The sequence below is a fragment of the Pocillopora damicornis genome, chromosome 8, assembly GCF_964200805.1.
Source record: "Pocillopora damicornis chromosome 8, jaPocDami1.2, whole genome shotgun sequence".
Classification (NCBI taxonomy): Eukaryota; Metazoa; Cnidaria; class Anthozoa; order Scleractinia; family Pocilloporidae; genus Pocillopora; species Pocillopora damicornis.
Genome location: NC_142677.1, coordinates 21,513,805 through 21,530,503, shown reverse-complemented (window position 1 = coordinate 21,530,503; position 16,699 = coordinate 21,513,805). Strand labels below are relative to the sequence as shown.

Genomic DNA, 16,699 nt, shown 5'->3' with positions numbered 1-16,699 from the left:
AAATAGCCTGATATTTCAAAAGTTATATGTCAGTAAATATCACCTCATACTAAAATTAAAACAACAATTTGTGACCAAATCATCCAAGTCTTGCTTACAGCTGAACTAGTATTCAGCAGCACCACATCAAATGGTCAACCTGTATTGAGTGATCTGTGGTAAAGTCCTGAATTTGTTTCCTCTTAATCACTGTTATTTTCACCTCTAAAAAGCAGTCACTTCTGTTGAAAAGACGCTCAGTGATGATATTTTTCAGAAATTACATCAACTCCCTATAAATAAAATCCCAACCCCCACTCCCAGAAATTTTTTGTTTTGACCCACTCCACCGACCCACATCCTAATGAACTCGTAGCCAGTCTTCCTCGCCCCCACTAGCACGAGTTCGGTGGCCATGTGCGTTGGAGAACTAGCTAAAGCTATGTTACGTTATGTTCCGTCCTTTTCTGGCGTTGTGTGAGTTAAACGTGGACCATATTAAGCAGCATGCAAGGTTTGTCTATCGAATATTTCTTTTGTTAAACAGGTCTAATTTTTTTTATATAAAAGAGATCGTTTGGGACACTTTGAAATGCCTTGAAATCCGCAAAGGACTTGAAGGAGTTCTTAAATGACCTTTTGAATCAATTGAAGATGTTAATTCACTCGTGGCTGAGGCACACTTAATTTTAAATCAAACAATGAGATGATTTGTTCTCGTGTGAGTTCTAGATTTAGTGTTATTTGGAGCGAATGCCTCGTGTTCATTTCTCCAATTTCTCAGGGTATTCCACATGTATTCGGGACATCCCGCAAAATCCATGTGGTTACGTGATGGTGGGAACCAAATGAGTTGAAAATTTTATATTTTGTGTCGAGATCCGGTGAAAAATTTATCTACACATTACAGAATAGTTTGCTATTAGTTTGTTCTTCCTTTGATGTGCTTGTAGCAAGTTTCTTGTGTGCACGTGTATTGGCATAAATGCTATCCCTCTGCAATCCTTTTGTCCTTTATGATGCTGTGATCGACGAAAAGCTTGGAGACTTGTTTTAAATTTTTAAAGTAGCTGTTATACCGTTATATTAAAGTGTAAGCTCTTCCTTCTGTTCCCTTTAGTTTTCCTTTGGTATGTAATGGGACAATTTGTCTAATGGTCATGAGCTTCTTGGGTTTGTGATCATTCCCTTCATTCTCATGACGTTAATGTTTGATTCAGGAGTGATACTGTTGAGAGAAATTAGGTGCCTATCACTCTTAGGGGTTAAAGGATTAGTAAAGCCTTCATTGGAAGTTTTCCCCTTGGATATCCAATAAAACACTTAAGCATATGCTCGATGAGACAGGAAATACCAAACAGTGGTTTTATCAACAGGTTAGCTCTACCTGTCTCATACTTAACAAACAGGCACTGGTGGAAAACTGTGTATCAGTGAAACTCATAGAGATGTCTTGAAATATGCTATAAAGGTGGTGAAAAATGCTTTATTTATCCTACAAATAAGGCTGGAACTTTCGCCTATGCTACATGAGCTTTGATGCCATGGTCTGTAGATCAATCAAAACTCATAAATTGTATTTAACTGTGGCTAGTTCTTTTGGTGGTGGAACTTCTAATTCTCAGCAAAAATCATTTTTTTCTTTGTGATCCCGTTTATTACTTTGAATTAAAATGAAATTTTGCACCAAGTGATGAGTTTCAATCGCTACATTGACAAACCATGAAAACTATGTCAAACACTCTAATTTTTTACTGATGGTGCACAGCAGTAATTTTATTTGTTTACACCTTGACATTAGCTTCTATTTGACCTTTACTATTGTTATCTTAATACAGCACTTTGCATCAAGGATTTGAGTGGAGGATATCACATGGTATGTAACATGACAACCATTGATTTGTCCATGAAAGATATATTGGATCAATATCAGTATCTGGGCAACTGTCCACCTACCCCTCCCCTAACCCAACAGACTGTTGTTGAGTTAGGGGAGGGGTAGGTGGGCAGTTGCCCAGATACTGATATTGATCCAATACATTCTCCTTTTGAAGTGTACTCTGTAGAAGTTGTGGAATTATTTCTCATTATGCGTTGCATATTTTTCTTACCTGGATGTAAGCATGAACATGGAAAGCCACCATGGGAAAAAAGAGGCAGAGATCTTTTGCAACATTTTTTTCTCAGATTTGGATGTCTGTCATAAATTTAAGATGTTTTTCCAAGACAAGAATTTGTCTTCCCAAGCAGACAGTTGAATTTTTTCTTGAATCAAGAATTTTGCTTTGGTTCATCACGGCTATGCATTTATAGCTGAAAATTCCCATCTGCTTTTGTCTATTAATGCTTTGGCATAACTGTCAGGGATAATTTTGACAAGGAGTAACTTGTTGTTTGCTACATAATGGGGCTTCTGTTTACCCTTTAACTTTTAAGATTTGATTCTCAAATTCCTATCTAGCCACTACATGTTTCCATGTAAATTATTCTCAAGAATATGGTATTACAGTAGATCAAGATAACAACTCCTACCAAATAAGTTTGAGTATTCTCATTAGTGTGCAATATATGGATATTATGGGGGAGAAGTAACATGTTAATCACTTTTGAGAGTTAAACTTTTAACTCCTCAAAGTGATTAACATGAAACTTCTCTCTATAATATCTATACATTATCAAGCAAAGGGCAAATGAGAATACCCAAACCCATTAGGTAGAAGTTATTATCTCAATCTAATACCAAATTCACCTAACTTATTTGCCAGGAATTGTCTAAAAGCTGGACGGGAAACTTAACAATCAGTTCATGGGAGTTAAAGGGTTGAAGAGTGAATTTAATCTGGCCTTATGATTAGAAGTTCATGCACCACTCAGAAATTACTTTGGTGACAACATCAGTATGAGGGCCATGGAGGAAGCATCTTAATCATACCTGCCAACACGTCTGGGTTTTCTCCAAAATGGCTGGCAGATAATTATATAAATCTTATATGAAGTGGTTGTTTTGTTTAAAATAGCTTTCAATGTTTGTACTTTTCCTTCTGTGTGTTATTCCACTCATGCCCAGAAGCCAAGAAATATCTGAGGAGACCTAACAAATAACTGATGTAGAGGACAAGTTATCAAGAGAAATTAGAATACCCTGGCTGACAGGGTCAAACAAGCAAAGGTCAAGGCTGCAAGGTTGTAAAGGCATTTGACAATGATTTGAACCACAATTTAAGGTAAGAGAGCAAAAGAAACTTAAGGCCAGAAAGGTTTACTCAGTGGAAAAAAATTTTAGCCTTTATGTGCTGCGTGCATAATGACATGTACTGTCTGTTGTCTGGTTACAGGCTCCAAAACTGTCATAGGGAAATAAGATATAATTATTCCTTGATTCTTGTGGTTCATGTATCAAGTGATGAAAATAACCAAATCTTGAGCCCTTTGTTAAGGGTGCTAATGAAGTTTTTTCCGCTTATTATCTGATGATACATGCACAATTTTGATATCTCTGTTTTTACCTAGAGTCATAGAGAAAGTAGATATCAAGCTTGATTATTAATTAAACAGACATGAAACAGTTTTCATGTTGGAGAGGAAGTGGCTTAATAGTTAATGCACTCTGGACTCTTGGTCCACAGATCTGGTTTTGAGACCCTGCATACTCATTGTGTTTTGTTCTTGGGCAAGAAACTTTTTTCTCTGTGCTTCTCCTGCACTGGGAGTGTGAATGGGTACCAGAGAACTGCGGGGGGAAGGGGGGGGGGGTTGGCATAGACTGGCATCTCTTCTAGGGTTTGTAGCACTACCTACATATTGTTGATTCATGCTTCAAAAACAGGGGTAAGCTAGGCTGGATAAGCTTCTTGACTCTGGTGATGATGTCGAAATGTCAAAATGTCAGTGACCACCACTGACAACAGTCCTTTGCAGGACTGCTTTCAATGAGATGATCAGACCACTGATTTAATAAGAGTGTATAAAACTTGAAACTTGTAAGGTTTCACCCCAGAGGGAATCCTCATAGAAGCCACACAATTTACTTTTTGCCATGCAGGAGACCAAAGTTTGTCATCTTTCTTAATTCTAAGCGTACAAGTACTTTTAGGAACTTGGTCAGTCCTTCCATTTGTCTGTTGTTTCTCTTAATTAAGAAGGCAAGATTTGTATCAACCATTAAGAAGTTGATGAGAATCTCATTGTGATAGTATTACCAATTAGGGAATGAACTTGTGTTTTAGTAGACTGCAGTTTTCATGTATCACCATTTTCTGGTTTATAGGTCATCTGCAGCTTTCTTACCAAGAAGTGATGAATAAAGGAAATCCTTTGTTGAAAGAATGAGCTTTTCAGGAAAAGAAGAAGTTTTTTCAAACAGATGCCTATTAGTTATTCTATCATGTGTAAGAAACTTGTACAGAGATTGGCTGGCCGTTCAGTTGTTAGTTATGGATCCTCGGCAGCATAATGAGCAAAAATATATAATGGCATGAATAAAACAAATGATAACATTTTACTCTATGAATGTATATTAACATGCAATAGTCTTGACAGACTACCAATGGGTCTTACGCCATGAACTGAAGGGTAGGAAGTGATTTTGGAGTGGGTTAACTATGGCAGAGTTGACAGGGTGAAGGTGCAATTTTTCTGACAATTAATTTAACCGATTGCCACAACTCTGACAGTATGTTTGAAGGATAAAAAGTAGCTAAATGAAAAGTAGCTAAACCAAAAGTAGCAAAACGAAGGTTTTCATGTGGTGCAATTAACAGGGAAAAACGCTAGCTGTGTGGTTAAAAGGTCAAGTTTTCCGACCTTGGTCGTTATGGTGATCCGGTACCAGACTGGTGCTTGGACGTCACGCTCTGACATAGGAGGCCTGGGGAAAAGAGGAACAAAGAGTCGCCCAAAAGAAAATACCATCCACTCTGTGTGTATTCACTCGCTGATGACCGGTCGCAGTGGGGGGAAAAGAGAATAGAGAATTCATGGTCAGGGTTATGCTAACTGGTTCTCCAAATCTTGTCTCTATTGCACACTAAAACATGCCATTCCCCATACCCTTTTCAGAAATATCACATCCATACCCGTCTTAACGAAGAAAAGAATCTTATTATTTCCACAAAATTCAGGTGGAATGACGCACGTTGGGTGCGGCTTGTTCTCTGTCATTCGTTTGGAGCTGACAGGAGAAATAGATGCCAACACCTTGTTTGGTCCCTTAGAAACCACACCCCGTTTGGCACCATGTAGGTCACCATCCACACCCATCTTTAGACCAAACGGCTGTAGGACCCCTGCTCTCAAGTTTGGAATAGGACATAATGTAATGATTCGACTTGGCGGCCGGGGCGCATATTTACTTTTCGTACCTGAAGGGAAGGCGCTGGTTCGAAACGGCGCTTTTTAGGGACAGAGTGCTTCTCTCTATTTTGAGAATCAGCAGAATCTAAAACATCTTTATTAATTTTTATAATTTTTTAGGGAAAATATGTTAACTTGGCCAGCGGGCATATGATATTTTGTAATCGGTGTTGCATCAAGTGCGTTTTCCGAACTGGAAAATTTTCATGGCAATGTTGTTCACAGCCCTGGCACGGCATATTTTGTACAGCTGAACAATTCACAGGGGAAGAATCATGGAGAATGTTGAAGAGGCTGTTACTCATAGGCAATAGAAAATTACACAGTAAAATCAATGGAATTTGTGAAACAAGACTAACCATTCAGAAACAAGCTTTATTAACAGAACACAGTGCGAACGACATCGCGCCTTTACATAGAACTTGATTTTACGGAAAAGGCGAATTGTTTCGACATTTCATACTGTAGGATCCGTCTTCTAAGTACTTTACAGATCCACGTCATGGTTAAATTAGAATTTTTTGTATAGTTGGTGCCAGATCGAGTTTGGTTTTGAAACTTTTTTAATTAGTTCGGCACCTCGAAGGCTACTTCAGTATTCCGAAGGACCTTGTCAACTATCCAGATTCTATTTATATATTTTTATCCTTTTTCCCTGAGTCATGACAAGAAGATGTCTGTGAGAAAACATTTTATTAGGAAGTAAATGGCTGTAAATTCAACTGACAGTCTTCTGTTTTCACGAAGTCATCAACCTGAAATCTTTGCCTAACTAGTTACGAGAATCGCACTCTGCAAAACCTTAGTTAATTGATAAGAACTTAAAATGAACACAGCAACCCGCTATGTTCAACAATAGTTCTTGTTAAATTAACTAAATATTTCATTTCATCCAATTCATTACCAGCAAAACGCCATGCCGCTCCTGTTAGGCACCATCAAACATAAACAAACGTTAATTACGAAAGTTTCTCTCAAAGCCCCTGTCAATAATTGATGGTTTTCAAAAAGTTTTGGGTGTATCCTAAGCGCTATTTGGCAACATAATTTACCTACACAACAGGTACTGTTGACAGCTGAACACAGTAACTTTTCACGGGAGGGCTCTATTAATTGTATCCCAACAGTTGTATGAAAAACCCAATCATGACGAGATTTTAGTTCTACAATCTTGAAATGAATGGAAAATTATTTTCAAAACTGACTTCATTGGGAAATTAGTAAAGAAAGGGTTCGCAAAGCTATTAAACCACCTTACATAATAGGCGTAATTGCCTTGAAAATTCGAAAAGGACAAAATTTGCAGCCTCGTGTTTTTCATTCATGCCAGGGAATATTTAGGAAATTTTACACGCAAGAGAAAAGAAAGCTACTTTTCTGGACGGACGACATTTGTGGCACTGTATCTATTTACATTTACGTTCTAAATTAATGCTTTCAGGTACCCAACGAGTTCCAAATGGTTGTTTTGCAAAACAATCTAATTGCGGTTGGCGTCAGGGAACGTAAATAAACTAACTGGCACGTGCAACTTCAACACGTACCTTTGTTTTGTTGTCCACTTAAGTTTAACGCATGACACTACTTGCCAAATGAATGCAACACCGATCAATAGCGCAAAAAAATTCTGCATTTCGCTATCCTAACTCATCTAATAAAGACAAGTGCCATTTTGTTGACGCCATCAAAACAGGTGGCAACAGCGAAGCAATTTAACAGCAATGAAAATTACAGCTCGGTGTTGCAGATGAGAATTTACCACATAAATTATTTTGGTCATGATAAAAGTCACAAAGATGTAAGCAGCTGGATATTTATTTTAATAATTGTGCGAGAGTTAGGATTGACTTATTGAAGAGATATTTTTATGACAAGAGCAAAATTAGCCAAGTAGGACAATGTTTTTTTTTAAAGGATTCACAGTTCAACAATAATATTTGCTCCTGTGGAGATGGGATGGGAAAAAGCTGACATCATAATGAAGGATATTAATAGTTGGATTTAATTGAAATTACAAAAAACATCAATAACAAAAAAAAAAACTAATCATACTTGGCAAGAAAATTAGTGATAAAACAACTTAGGTTGTATATCAAGGTCAAGGAAACATCAACGTGAAGTATACATGCATTTTCCTTTTTTTAATTGCACGAGATTCCAACTGTTATTAAAATTCATCGCGCCCGCGGTATCTTTGAAAGTCGTCAATAAAAATGAAGAAATAAAAGAAAGAGCGGTGAAATTCCGGCAACGTTGCACCTCTACAGACCCATAGCTATCAATCGTTGAAGAGAAGGAAAATAAAGAGTATGATAACCTACTCAGACCAGAGAAAAAAGATGTTTTTAAGACTGATAGTTGATTCAAACGTACCACTAAAAACTTTCCTCGCCTCAAGTAATTCATACTTCAAAGCAGTCGCATCTAAACTTGATGATTCCAGCTCACGTTCAAACCCCGTGTGAATTTCTCCAGTCTTAAGAAAAATTGTCGCTAAGAAAGCCTTAAAGCTGGAGTGAACAAAATTAGTTACGAAAGATTCGAAACTGCCCTGCATGTTTAACTAACCTGCATGGAAAAAAAACAGAAAAGGGTTTGGAATGATTTAATTGTGATTATAGACCAAAATGAGCTGTTGCGGCCCAGTGTTACAGCCACACGACATTTCGAACCATTTTCAGAATCTGAGAGAGTCGTCTCTGACTGAATGACGCGCCATCCTGAATCAACCTTTTGCCAGCCATAGAGGAACCAAAAAAATTTAAGAATGGCCAAAATCAAAACGGATCGCCGTCACGATATTTTGAACCATTTTTACCTCCAGGAGAATCTCTTTTAAATAACATGAAACCTTAAGATAATCTTCTAACACCTCAGAGGAGATAATCAACTAAAGGCCTCCGTGGGAATATTATTGAATATGAAGAAAACTTGAAAAAATCGTTTTTTAGAGTAGACAAACATTACAGACGCAAGTAAAATCAAAAGGAAACAAGAATTATATCTGATGATCACATCTGAAACGGATATCAATGCCGAATTCGAAAACTTTCGTCTTTTTTTATATATATATATTTTTTAAGGAAATAAAATCTTGGCTTATCTCCTTTCATTTCGGACCCAGCAAATGGGAGACGCCCCCTTCGAAACTAAGCTGAAAGTAACGAGGTCATCGTGCATACAGTCTGTGAACCTCCTTCCCTAAACCCAAGTTAAAAGTCTGGGTTAAAGGACGAGAACTGGTAATTCCTTTGTGCGGCAGGATTTGAGATGCAACCATAACCTTGATCCGGCGTTGATGACCGTTCGACCTGGAAAAGGGGAAAAGTAAACAACATTACGTAAACAGTTCTCTCCAAAGCCATTAAACTTAATGTAACCTCGATCGTGCGAGAATAACTTCACAGTGCTAACAGCAGTTGTAGCAATCATGTCAGTTTGCTGCCGCAGCGATGCAAGGAGCATTGAAATAATTTTGCTGATTAAATGCGACTCGCTAACAAGGCTAGGTCTTAATTACTTTCACATAGCAATTAGAGCTACAGAACAGCGGCTGGAATGACTTTTTAAAGCGGAGAGATAAATAATAAAATTCTACTTAACACAAGAGTTTCAATAAATCCCGGTTACGGGCGGTCTATCGCCTCCTAAAACATCTCTAACTGTCGTCAGTTTAGCTTGCGAGCAGGCTCTCGTGTTTGGTTTCGCCTCACAACCCCTGTTTCGGTCACAGCCAATTATTACATCATCGACAGCCGCTAATGGAAAACTTTATTAAAATTCCTTCTTGACATTACCGCTCCAAAACTGAAGACTATGCTCATATACTCCTTCACAAAACAATGCTCAAAAAGAAGGTACGAAAATAAAGGACTGGCGTTAAACTTACATAAAAAACAAAGGTAGAAATGGGGGAAAAAAAATTTCTTTCTGGCTGTCTATGAGATATAAAGAATTTATTCTCAAAAAGGCAACGATTCTACTTAGCAAACCATAGCATAAGTAAACATAGAAGATTTCGGGTTGAATTCTGCAAGGTCCATTTGGTCTCGATTTACAATGACCTTGAAGCAACAACAAATTCAGTTGATAGAATGAACGCCTAAACCAAGCAAGTCAAACGATGTATTTCAAGAATTTTAGGAACATAACTAAATAAATACAAAAAGGTCAAAATATATCGACAAAAAATAAGATGTATAACTACAAAATTGGAATGGGACAAGCAAATGTGGTTTCCCTGCCAAATTAGCTCTAAAAAAAAAACCCAAAACAAACCGTGCGCTTTTTTTGTGTCGAAAACAGCAGGATGGAAAGCGAAATGTCTCTCGAGATCAACGAGAACAGATATATAAATATATATACTGCATACACGGAAGAAAAAAAAACAACGGTTTTTCACTCAATTGCCAGGTGAAAAAACAAATCATGAAAACATATTTTGAATTACCCACGTTTTATTTCAGTTATATTAGGGCTTTGCTCTGGAGACAGTTGTAAAACAAAGATGATTTATACACAGAATCATAGCCCTGGATGAACCCACAATATTTAGGTTCAAAATAATCTTATCGTGCAACCGTTTAAAACCTTCCTAACTAAAAAGATCAAACTTGTACAGCACCTCACAGAACACAATTTGCATAAAAACGTTATGTTGCCTTAGAAGTTAAGAGATTGTCTTTTCATATTGCTGCCATTTTTTCCCCTTTTGTTTTATTTTTCAGGGCAACCAGAGATCAAATTTTTCATGGTAGAAACTGTTAGCATATTAAGGCAAATTTCGACCTATCGTCGTAAAAACTGCACGTCACCATCATTTATGACCGCTAAATTACTATGTTGGTGATCGGAGAACAAGATAAAAATATTGATTCAAAAAGTTCCGTCAAAGAAATTCGAAGATAATTTTGAATGACCAAACCACATAATGAAATACAACGGATCAATTGCAATGCTGGCTGGAGTCTATCGGTTCCAAAATGGAAAATTTGTTTGTCTCATTAACTTAAAACCTGCAAATTCAAATAAGTGCTTCGGACGGAAATGATTGCAACTTAGCCGCGATATCACTTCACCACGAGAATGGTAATTGCTTCGGCAGGGCGGGCCGAAGAACAAGAAAGTTTAATTACTACCAAGAGATAATTCTCGTGTTTCGAATAATGCCGAACGAGGGATAATTTCGGCGGAAGATTAAAACGCACAGTGCGGTGTCATTAGAGCCGAAACAACAATCGGTTTCAATCAGGGAACCAAAACGTGACTTACAGAATGTCTTGCACAACGAGGAAATTCTTATTCAAGCTAAATAAACAGTTAGTAATTTCACCACAGAAAATCAATTTTTATAATCTCAAATATTAGGTAGGAAAGGAAAACACTACTGCAGTTTGTCGCTCTTTCGATAAGCTAATCTACTTTTTAACCGTGCATCTCTTGGGGTAACAGAAGTAATCCTTTGCAATGTACACCTTTGTCTGAGGTCTCCCTTATCAAAGGTGAAAATAATGGTGATTTTGACGGTTGTAGTCGGAGAAATGCCGCTAAAAATCCATCTAAGTGGTGTGTCTATCTGTTTTCGGTTCCATCACAGCACACGCGATATGGTAAAGCACCATAACATTCTGAGAGCGGCTATAATTGTCGAACGACGTGTTTGTATCCTGATATAAAAAATAACAAGACACGAAACTCTGAATGCAACACAGAACGAAAAGGAAAATGCTTACGAACCGTTGTTTCGATTTTTTACTTGTCGGATTAATTAAAATACCAAAAGATTCTATTCAAAATTTTGGCGATAGAAACTTGCTGCGGAAAGTGAAGTTTAAAGATGAGACAAACAAAACGTTTGATAGTAAATTCCTTCCTGAGAGTTCTTTGTTCGTTTGCACAAAAGAGACACAAAAGATTGAAAAGGCTTTACAACAATTTCTGTCTAGTTTTGACGTTTCTAATAATTAAAGTACGTTACTAAACTACAGAATCTTAAGTGTACAGCAGAAGGCATGAGTCGTAAAGTCAAGTGAAGAACAAACCATCTCGAACTCCGTTTCATAAGTGTTTGCATTACCCAGTAAAGAAAAATGATTATCTAACCTTAAGCTATATATTTACCAAAACAAACGACAGACACAGAAATTTCTCAACTATGAAATTTTATATTAATTGACCGTGAGAAAACTTGCATAAATTCGGACTTTACTTTGTGACTGTAGGAACAACTTGTAAACATCCTTCTCGTTAAAAATGAAAATCGAATCAGTTTGGAAACGAGCCAAGGGATGAAGAACAAAATTTCACGAACTAGTAGTCAGGAATTTATAAAATAAAGGAATAAATTAAAAAAACCGAAATAATATTCTCTACACTGATAAATATAATTCCTTCGAAAAAATGTTTATTTTCGTAATTAACGTGATATTCCTTGAAGTAAAAGTGACATAACGTGCATCGCCGAAACTTGGACGGAAAATATGAATTAGCAAAAGTCTCCACAAGTCTCAACAATATTTTCAGTTCTTAAAAAATCGTTCAATTCTCAAATAACAAAGGCGAAGTTTTTAAAATTCTCAGCTTTCCCTGTGTCTTGCATTGTTGGAAACGACAAAAGACACTCTAATGTCTCAGTTCTTTCGCGCCAGCGTGCCCGAATTACAACGGTTTTAATAGAAAAAAGTAATAAAAAATGAAACACAAACAGCCTTACTAGTGAATACTTTTTGCTGCCTCGTGGCGAGCTTTGCTTTTCACGCTGAGAAGCAATTTTAAGTCAGAGATCATTTTCCTAGCGTAGAAGACAAATATAATTTAATAGTCGTATTATGTTAGGAGATGACTTTGTTTCGCTCAGGAAGTGCACAATATAACAATTTTATCATTTTTATTAACATGCAACGTTCAGCCCGAGGAACTAACGCCCAACAGACAGCGTTCTTAATTACTCAGTAAAACTTTTTACAATTCAAGTTCTTAAATGTAATATTCGCACTTTTCCTTTGCCTAAACGAGCCTTCACAAAGTTAAATAAACACGCACCACAGCTATCTACGAACACGTTCTTACTTTTGCGTAAGCAATATGCCATTTCACTTCGTTTTAAGCTTGTTGATTATGTAAACAAGGCGCGCGTATATTTTTTTTTCTCTTGTATTTATTTTCGCAATTTTTATTTCCATAAAGATTCAAGTTTTACTCGCTTTAGAGCACCTCAAAACTTTGGCTCAGTAAAAAGAAAGTCTCCAGCAAATGAAATCAATTTGGGATGGGCACATACAGCTGAGCACATAAAAAAAACATGTACTATTTAACAATAATGTAGACAGTAGAACTCTAACGACTAACTCTTCACTTCGCGTACTAAAAAACAAACAAACACACCTGCACGTTTGCGAGAAAAACGTTCTTTAATTTCATACGCGTGACTCGCCAATATTCAATATATCATTCGGCAATAAACTTCAAAACAAGCACTAAATAATTTTACAAAATTTCTCCGAGAAGTACAGCTTAACTAAAGCTTAACTAGAAATTTTGAATATTTCATAGAGATGTTTCAGGAAATATCTAAAACTATATTAAATCAAAATATATCAATAAAATAGCGCTCACTGGTTGTGCTTGGGTTCTACACATTTAATACAAACTTGCAACTAATGACAAACTTAAATACATTAGTCACCTTTAAAGTTGATTTTGCTCAATCAAGGAATACGAGATCTTATTCCGTCGACCAGGTTCACAGGAGATTTGTTTTAACGCTACATTTTGCGACGACACGTGGAAAGTCGAAACACTGTATAACTGTGACGAAGTGGTTTCAGTAAATACAAGAAAAAAGCTTCCTTTAGTGGAAAAAATGGACAAAATGATTCGTTTGGTCAAAGAAAGTTAGCTTTTGATAAAACCTGTGACATGAAAAAAAGTCAAAAAATGGTTAGTGGATACTTACAATTTATAAAGAAAAATTGTCGCAGTCGTCACGAGCGAGGTCCTATCAAATGTGCATTCACTCGCTCATCGAAACCAAAATGAAACACAGCGCGTTTACTTACATAAATTGAAATAAGCTTAATCAAAATTCTGTCATAACTTTCAAATTTCGCACGTCTTCTGCAATGGAAATTCGGCGAATTTTACATAAAAGCTTGGGTTTCGAATAATTGGCCTGTGGGTTTAAAAATTCAGACCTCGAAGCTCGACGACGGGTGATTACAAAATAAAAATGCGCAAGGTATTTGGAAAAAAAAATCAGAGAACAAACAAGTCGCTGAGGCGTTCGGTGATTATCAAAAGATTCTTTTACTCTTAACAAATCCTTGGATTAAGCAATAAAGAGCAACCTCTCCTTGGAGTAAACAAAATCACCAACAAAAGCAGAGGCAAAACGCAGTGAACAATGCTACGGGAGAATCTGTTGACGAGGTGGTTTTTGTTCATTTTTTAGACCTTAAAATCTACGTAACAGGGCATTTAAAGTCATTTCAACAAACGACCAAGCTACTTAGAGGGCTTTTGTTTCAACCTCGCGCTCCCTGTATTTAATTGAATCTTTTTTCCGCGTCCAAAGAAGAAAACAAATGTTAATAGCACTTTGTTTTCATATAGCTAGTCATACGTTGAACACCTTGCATGCTTCTTTCGTCGGCCGGAAAACCTCCAATTTAGCTTGGGAAGAAAGTCTTGCCGAGATCGACCTTAATGCTAAGTATAAATACTATTTCGCATCGCATCGTGATGTTTCATTCCATGTTCAATTACAATTTTTTGTCTACTAAATAACAGCGACGTAAGTCGACTAACACCCTGAAGCGCGCCAATGAAAGCAGAGATATTTTAAATCGTATCCGAGCATAAGCTCAACAGCTTAATTTTACGTAACCTACATTAAATTTGAGAGCAGTGTTCCACGCTATTTACTCAGCTCAAACAACAAAAATACACTTTAAAAGCCATTGTCTATCAAGGTATGGTTCGCTGGAGACGCAAACATTATTGGCACTCCTTGGCACGAGAAGAAAACAGCATCATGTTGCGGTAGCCAAATTATTTTTCCGCGCAGATGTTCTGATCTGAGGCAATCGTTGATCGGCCAGCTTTCGTCCAAAGGATCGATTCGCCTTATACAGCGGTTATTTTAATTTCACGCGGAAGGGAAACTAGAATTTCGCATAGCGAAACCACCTACTGCTGTTTCTTAGGACAAATTATAAGACACTATTAAAAAAAATAAAGAAAACAACTCTATTTAATTCTGACGAGCATCAACACAGGCCATGAAAAGTTCTTTTATACCCAGTACAGCCGGAGAAACTGCCTTTCCTTAAGACACAGTGGGAAGCGTAATTTTGCTTCGTTCAAACAAAGTAGAGAACCATTAAAAATCTCTCTCGAGAAAGCATTTTGAAAAGCGACTTTGCAGGAAATCTATTGTCTTGCGACATAAAAGCTTCTTCCTAAATGCCTTCGGGGCAAGCGAAATTGCCATAAACAAAGCCGAAAGTCGCTTTCCCAAATATCGTTCACCGTTTAGGTCTTATGACTTCAGGAAATTAACTTATTAATTCTCGGGAAATTCTCTGTTTTTGTGAACTTCTACGGTTTTCTCTTTCGATATGTAAAAACAATAAAGTGAACTCTGGCAAGACTCATCTCGATAACCACGAACGAATGCAAAATTGGCATAAGGTCGCGAAACGCACACAGCCCACCGGACAAATTAATTTTACACGAATATAAATAATCGCAAAAAAATGGGCTTCCGCCGATATAGAAGACTAACATGGATCACGAATAAGAAAAGGCTATTTGCTTACTTAATCAGGCCTTTCTATAAGGACTGCATTTTTAATTTCGGAAGGACTTTCTAGTGCAAAGTAATTAACAGCAGTGACATGCGCGATACAAGAAACGACCGAGCAGACATTTTGAACTGCACTTCAAGTCCAGTTAAAACCGAAATAGAGATAATTTAAATGATTTGTTTCACCCCATTTCTGATCCTAACGAGTACAAAGCTACACTGCGAGGTTAATAAAATTTCTCAATTCTATCGATGTAAAACAAAGATAAAAAAAATGAGATTTTTCCCCAGGGGCGAACGACGAACATCTCAATTATTCCGATCAACAATACAGCTTTAGAAAAGAACTTGTTCGCAATAAATACATATGGGACTTTAAGAACGCTTCGGAGCTCACGTATCTCTCATGTTTACTCGTAATGCGTTTTAAAACACTTTGCGTCGACGCTCAGCAGAAAATTTTAATCGCTTTTGAGTAGACTTTGATCAACATGTGTGGCTTCGCTGCTTACACGTGTGTATACTCATCACGCCCAGCCTTTAAAGCTATCGAGCTGTCAACACGATCTAGAACAAATAGCTTGGAGTGCAATTTTCTAAATGCCTTAGTTTCCCTGACATCTTATTTCCTCGGCGGTCAATATTTCGCCCGAATACAGCCACAATAACTTAAGATTAGGAAAAAAATAAAGAGAGAACTCACTAACTGCTATCAAATCATCGGCTGAATGTCTGTTATATTGGAGGCTTTCAATGCCATTTGACCAATTGATTACTACTTCTGTGAAAAGAAGAATGTTTTACCTCCATAAACTGCATATTGGCATCGCCCAATTCTCGAAATACAACTTCCGTAGGCAAGAATGCGCGAAAAGCTACGACGTGAGGCAAATTCGTTCGTTCATCCCCTCGACTTGAATTAGCTCAAGAGTCATGATACATCGCATTCATAAATATGTTAACGCAGTAAAATATTCATCTTATTAACATAATACAGAAGCAGCGCAAAAGAAAGATTGTGCATCTCCTCGTTCAACGTAGCATACACTTAAACAGCAATCTCGAGACCCTTTACTTTGCTCAAAACTGAAATGGCGGCAACTCAGAGGTGGCCGCCCGTTTTTCTCAGGAGCACTTCACGATGGCGCCATAAGGCGTACGCCATTTGGCATTTCAAAAGTTATTTTAGTATTTGTCAGTGTTGAACAACGTCGAGATGAATTTTTATTTTGTCTACCAAGAAATTCTACTAGATAAACAGGGAAGAAAGTATTTTTCGCGAGTTGTCCTCGTCAAACTGTGTAAGAACGAGGAGATTCGGCCTTGTTTGCCGAGCTAATTAGTTGTCCTACAGCGCATTCTTTGCCCCGTCTTCCGTTGATAAGACAAGCTTTTTACAGAGAAATAGAGATAAAGAAGATCAGAGAGTGTGTGCTTTAAGTACTGAGAAATAAAGAGAACAAATTCATCTTAAACGAGAAATTTTTATTCACAACACATACAACATCCCCGATGGAAAACACTCAGTTGCCCATATTTGTCAGGCTAACAACATGCGAGCTC

The 16,699-nt window shown here is 37.2% G+C and overlaps 2 long non-coding RNA genes across 4 annotated transcripts in view; one reads left to right on the top strand and one right to left on the bottom strand.

Moving 5' to 3' along the window:
* The first annotated feature begins 374 nt into the window (after positions 1 to 374).
* Positions 375 to 4,485, top strand: LOC113668660 (uncharacterized). Its single transcript, XR_016188974.1, has 4 exons — positions 375 to 493; positions 1,818 to 1,855; positions 3,047 to 3,203; positions 4,247 to 4,485. It is a non-coding gene; the product is annotated as an uncharacterized LOC113668660 (long non-coding RNA).
* Positions 4,486 to 7,130: 2,645 nt separating this feature from the next.
* LOC113668688 (uncharacterized) overlaps positions 7,131 to 16,699 on the bottom strand; it is a 26,359-nt gene continuing 16,790 nt past the window's right edge. For 2 of the 3 annotated variants that reach the window (XR_016188972.1, XR_003446022.2), the window contains one exon: positions 7,131 to 8,642. This is a non-coding gene — a long non-coding RNA (uncharacterized LOC113668688). Of the gene's footprint in view, positions 8,643 to 15,940; positions 16,237 to 16,699 lie in introns of those variants that run through there. The other variant, XR_016188973.1, reaches the window with a different exon arrangement.